We start from the raw sequence: 5982 nt of genomic DNA, 5'->3' as shown, positions 1-5982 counted from the left end.
TTCTCCATCTCCCCCTCCCCCACCCTTCCCCTTCCTGGTCTCTCCTTCTTCTTTCTTCTTTCTCCCCTTCCCCTTCTCCTTCCTCTTCCCTTCCCTTCCTTTTCCTTTCCTTCCTCTTCTTTCTTTCACTACAGATGAGTTTTTCCTTCTCTAGAACTTCATGTGAATGGAACCACACAGTGCAGTAGCAGAATAATGCCCCCTCCAAAGATGTACATATCCCAATTCCTGGTACCTGTGAATATTTTAGATCCTATTGCAAAAGGGAATTAAGGTTGCTGATGAAATTAAGCTTGCTAATCACTAACTTTAAAATAAGGAGATTATCCTGGATTATCTGGGGGGTCCAATGTAATCACAAGGGGCCTTAAAAGTGGAAGGAGGAGGCAGAGAAAGATGTGAGGAGAGAAGCAGGTTCAAAGATTGCTGTCTTTGGAGATGGAGGAAGGCTGCTTCTGTCTAGAAATGTGGGTGGCCTCTGGAAGGGGGTGGTGTGGGGAGAGTTCTCCCCTACAGCCTCCAGAAGGAATGTAGCCCAGCTCATACCTTGATTCTAGTCCAATGAGGTGTGTATTCGACTTCTAACCTACCCAACTGTAAGATAAAAAATGTTATTTCAAGCTACTAAATTTGTAATTTGTGACAGAAGCACAGCATGTGCATTTTTTTTCTCCTGTCAGGGCTCTCATTCTGCATAATGTCAGTGAATTCATCCACTTAGTTGAGTATATCCATAATTTTTTCCATTTTATTGCTGAGTAATATTCTATTATATGAATATACCCAAATTAGTTTTTTTGATTCTCCAGTTGATAGAGTTTTTGGATTTTCTCCAGTTTGGGACTACGATGATAAAGCTGCTATGAACAGTCTTAGACAAGTCTTTTTGTGGATAGATAGGCATCCATTTAAGAGAATGGTTACAAATAATGGGTTTGTGTGGTCCTTAAACCAAACAGTATGGAGAAGGGCACATCCTCATCCCTAGAAGAATAGTCAATGCCCAGATGTTCCTGAAAAACATCTTAGCCGTCAGCATCCCAGTGTTGCAGAAAGCCTGCCTCACTGGCGAAAATCTAACAAAATCAGGTTAAGGAAGCCAGAATAATTAACATATAATTAAAACTTTAAAATAAATTAATAATTCTGCCAGGAGTGGAACCAGAATAGAAAATCAAAAGGCCAGTAGCAGCACGACTAACAGTAAAGGGAGGTAAATTTAAATGTATCCATTGACTCATTTCAGGGGGAAAATTATTGAGTATTCACTTAGAGATAACAACATTGTGCTAGCTTGAGATACAAAGGAGATATAAAGAAACTGTTGACAACCAACCTAGTAGAAAGATGGACAGATATGTAAACCTTTACAATTTGGTATTTTTAAGTATGTGATCATGTTCTTCAATGGCTGTTGAGGAAACAAAGAGGAGAGACCCTTTAGTCCACCTGGTGGGTATGGATTCATTAAGGTTTCTGGGAGAATGGAATGTCCTAAAAAGAAGAGCAAGTCCAAAATCTGGAGGCAGGAACTCATGGGCATGGTTAAGGAATGACAGGGACTCAACATTAATTCAAGGACAGCAGACCTCTGCTTTCTCAGAGATACATTCTAAAGACATCAGGAGTAGAAACCCCTTAAAGCATTACCATGTGCTCCTGGAGAAAAATCTCAGTAAAGACCAATCAACAAGATACTCTAAGAGAGATACAAACATCATACTGAAATTCTTTTAATTACTCAAAATTGCTTGTTTTCTCTCTTTTTTCTGCACAAGTAGTTCCCTCTGCCTAGAATATTTTGCTTCCTTTCCTATCCCCCTTCCTAAAATTTCCCTTAGCATGTCTCTTAGTTCGTCTTATACAGCTGTAACAGAATATCACAGATTGGGTAATTTATAATGAACAGAAATTTATTTGGGGCTGGGCGTGGTGGCACGCCTGTAATCCCAGCACTCTGGGAGGCTGGGGTGGGAGGATAGCTTGAGGTTAGGAGTTTGAGTCCAGCCTGAGCGAGAGTGAGACCCCGTCTCTATGAAAAATAGAAAAAATTGGCTGGGCATGGTGGTGTACCTGTAGTCCCAGCTCCTTGGGAGGCTGAAGCAGGAGGATTTCTTGAGCCCAGGAGTTTGAGGTTGCTGTGAGCTAGGCTGACACCATGGCACTCTAGCTCAAGCAACAGAGTGAGATTCTTTACAAAGTCTAAAATCAAGGGGCCATACCTGGTAAGGACCTTCTTGCTGCTTCTTAACATGGTGGAAGGTATCACCTGGGTGAGAGAGTGCGTGAGAGAGAGCAAGAGAGGGCTGAACTTGGTTTTATAACAAACCCATTCCCATGATAACAATGTTAATCCATTCATGAGGGCAGAACTCTCATGAGCCCAATCACCTCTTAAAGGTCCCGCCTCTTAAAATTGGTGCCTTGGTGATTAATTTTCCAACACATGAACTTTGGGGGACACATTCAACCATAGCAGCACGACTATTTATCCTTTAAATTTCAGCCTTGTATCACATCCTCTTAGAAGTCTTCCCTGACCCTTTCCTGCCCTCCGCCCCCAAACTTTGAAAGATGCTTCTGCTCTGTGCAACTATAGCCCCTCAGACTTCCTCAGACTTTCCCTACTGTAGCTCTAGATATTGTTGTAATTGTTTATGTAATTGTCTGGCTTCCCCGATAGGCAATGCAATGGTAAACTCGGGAGTATTATTATTCCCATTTTATAGATGTGAAATCTGAGGCACATTGTAGGGTAAAGCCTCAATTCCTTATCTATAAAATAGGAATGATAACAGTATCTACCTTAGAGAGTCATTTGAGGACTGAATGAGTTCACAGGGACAAGGCACTTGGAACAGTTATCCCTCACTAGGTGATCTCATATTTATCTACAAAAAGACTAGTACTTTCCATCACAGCAAATAGAAACTCCATTCTTCCATTTGTTTGAGTCAAAAACCTTGGCGGCATTCTTTACTCCTCTTTCTCTCAAATCCCCCATTTACTCCATTAGCAAGTCCTGTCTTTCAGCTCTATTCTCCACTGAATGTATTAGAGTTCAGCCCCTCTCACCACTTCCTCTGCAACCACCTTGGTCTGGGCTACCATCCCTCTCACCTGGATTATTGTAAAATAATCGTCATAGGTCTTCCTGCTTCCACCCTGGCCCCTCGCTCACTTCTCCACAGTGATCACATGGAAACCTACCTCAGAGTGGGCCACTTCGGCTCAATTCCTTTCAGCGGCTCCCATCTCACTCAGAGCCAAAGCCAAGGCCTTACAATGGTCTGCAAGCCTCATCCCTGCCCCCAACCACTTCTCTGACTGCATCTGTTACCACTCTCCCCTTGATCACTTCACTCCAGACACACGGGACTCCTGGCTCTACCTCTTACACAACACACATGCTTCTGTCTCAGGACCTTCATGCTTGCTGTACTTTCCCCAGATTTCACAACTGCTCCCTCACTCCTTTTTGCTCAAACCATCAAGGTCTCCCTGGATTACTCTATATAAAACAGAGGCCCCTCCTCTCCACGTCTTCTCTACCTCTGCCCCCAAACTCTCCAACTATTTCTTTTCACAGTCTTTATCACTATTTGGCTCTGCTATAGTTTGGGTGTTTGTTTCCCCCAAACCTCATATTGAAATTTTTTTTAGATGGGGACTTGCTATGTTGCCCAGGCTGGTCTCAAACTCCTGGTCTTGAGTGATTCTCCCACCTTGGCGTCCCAAGTAGCTGGGATTACAGGTATGAGCAACTGTGCCTGGCTTCATGTTGAAATTTGATCCCAATGTTGGAGGTGGGGGACTAATGGGAGGTGTTTAGGGTCATGGGGCAGATGCCTCACGAATGGCTTGGTATTGTTCTTGCAGTAATGGGTAAGTTCTCACTCTGTTAGTTCCTGTGAGAGCCGGTTGTTAAAAAGAGCCTGGAACCTCCCCTCTCTCACCATGTGATCTTTGCACATGCCGACTCCCCTTCCCCTTCTGCCATAAGTGGAAGCAGTCTCAAGCCATCACCAGAAGAAGATATTGGTGCCATGCTTCTTGTACAGCCTGCAGAACCATGAGTGATATAAACCTCTTTTCTTTACGAATTACTCAGTCTCAAGTATTCCTTTATAGCAACACAAATGAAAGAAGACAGAAAATTGGCATTGGACATGGGGTGTTGCTAGAGATGCCTGAAAATGTGGAAGCAGCTCTGGCACTGGGTAATGGTCAGAGGTTGGAAGAGTTTGGAGAGCTCAGAATAAGAGAGAGAGAGGGAAAATTTGGAACTTTTTAGAGATTGGTTAAATAGGTGTGACCAAAATGCTGATAGTTAGTAAAGGCCATGCTGATAGGGTCTCAAATGAAAATGAGGAACTTATTGGGGACTGGAGAAAAGGTCACCCTTGTTACACCTTATCAAAGAACTTGGCTGCGTTGTGTCCATGCACCAGGGCTTTGTGGAAGGCCAAACTTAAGAGCAATGGCCTGGTAGAAGAAATTTCTAAGCAGCAAAGTGTTTAAGAAGTGGTGTGGCTGCTTTTAACTGCTTACAATCAGATATGGACAGGAGCAAAGAAAGAACCTAAAGTTGGAATTTGTAATTAAAAAGAAAGCTGAGCAGAAAAATTTGAAAAATTCTCGGCCTGGCCATGTATGTAGTAGAGAAGGAAAGAACAATTTCCGGAGAGGAATCCAAGAATGTTGGGGAGCAGCCACTTGTTAGAGAGATTAGCATGGATAAAAGGGAGCCAGTTGCTATTAGTCAAGACAAAGGGAAAAAGGCATTCCAAAAGCATTTCAGAAATCTTTGAGGCAGCTACTCCCATCACAGGTCCAGAGGCCTAGGAGGACAGAATGGTTTCCAGGGACAGGCCTGGGGCACTGCTCTCTGAATCCTGGCTGCTCCTGGTTTCAGCCATAGCTCAAAGGGCCCCAGGTACTGTTCAGGCTGCCACTCAGGAGGGTGCAAGCTGCAATCCTTGGTGGCTTCCACATAGTGTTAAGTCAGACACGCAGAACATAAGATGGTGGCGGCTTGGCGGCTGCCACCTAGATTTCAGAGGATGTATAGGAAAGCGGCCAGGCTGAGCCTACTACAGGGGCAGAGTTGCCACAGAAAACCTCTACTAAGGCAATGCTGAGCAGAAATGGTTGGAGCTTCATATAGACAATCCCCACTGGGGCACTGCCTAGTGGAGCTAAGGGAGTAGGGCTGCCACCCATGGGACCCCAGAATTATACAGCTACCAGCATTGTGAAACTTTTGCCTGGAAAGCCTCTGCCATTCAACTCCAAACCATGAGAGTAGCCACGTGGGCTTGGCCCAGCAAAATGATGGGGTTAGGGCTGCCTGAGGCCTGAGGACCTGACCCCTCACACCAGTGTGCTCAGGGTGTGGGACATTGAGTATTGGGAGATTGTTTTGGAGCTTTAAGATTTAATGTCTGCCCTGCTGGGTACTGGACTTGCATGGGGTCTGTTACCCCTTTCTTTTGGCCAATTTCTCTCTTTAGGAATGGGAATGTTTACCCAATGTCTGTTTTACCATTGCATCTTGGAAGTAAATAACTTGTTTGTGATTTTACAGGCTTGTCTTGAGTAAGTAAGGAACTTGCCTTGAGTCTCAGATGAGATTTGGACTTTTGAGTTGGTGCTTGGAAGAAGACTTTGGGGACTATTGGGAAAGGATGATTATATTTTGCAATGTGAGAAGGACATGAGTTTTGGGGGGCCAGGGGCAGAATGCTGTAGTTGGGTGTTTGTCCCCCCACACTCTTCATGTTGAAATTTTATCCCAATGTTGTAGGTGGGGGACTAATGGGAGGTGTTTAGGGTCATGGGGGCAGATCCCTCATGAATGGCTTGGTGGTGTCCTTGCAGTAATGAGTCAGTTTTCACTCTATTAGTTCCCTTGAGAGCTGGTTGTTAAAAAGAGCTTGGGGTCGGGCGCGGTGGCTCACGCCTGTAATCCTAGCACTCTGG

Source organism: Propithecus coquereli, unplaced genomic scaffold, assembly GCF_000956105.1.
Source record: "Propithecus coquereli isolate 6110/MARCELLA unplaced genomic scaffold, Pcoq_1.0 Scaffold218, whole genome shotgun sequence".
NCBI lineage: Eukaryota > Metazoa > Chordata > Mammalia > Primates > Indriidae > Propithecus > Propithecus coquereli.
Note: the sequence above shows the minus strand (reverse complement) of the source record.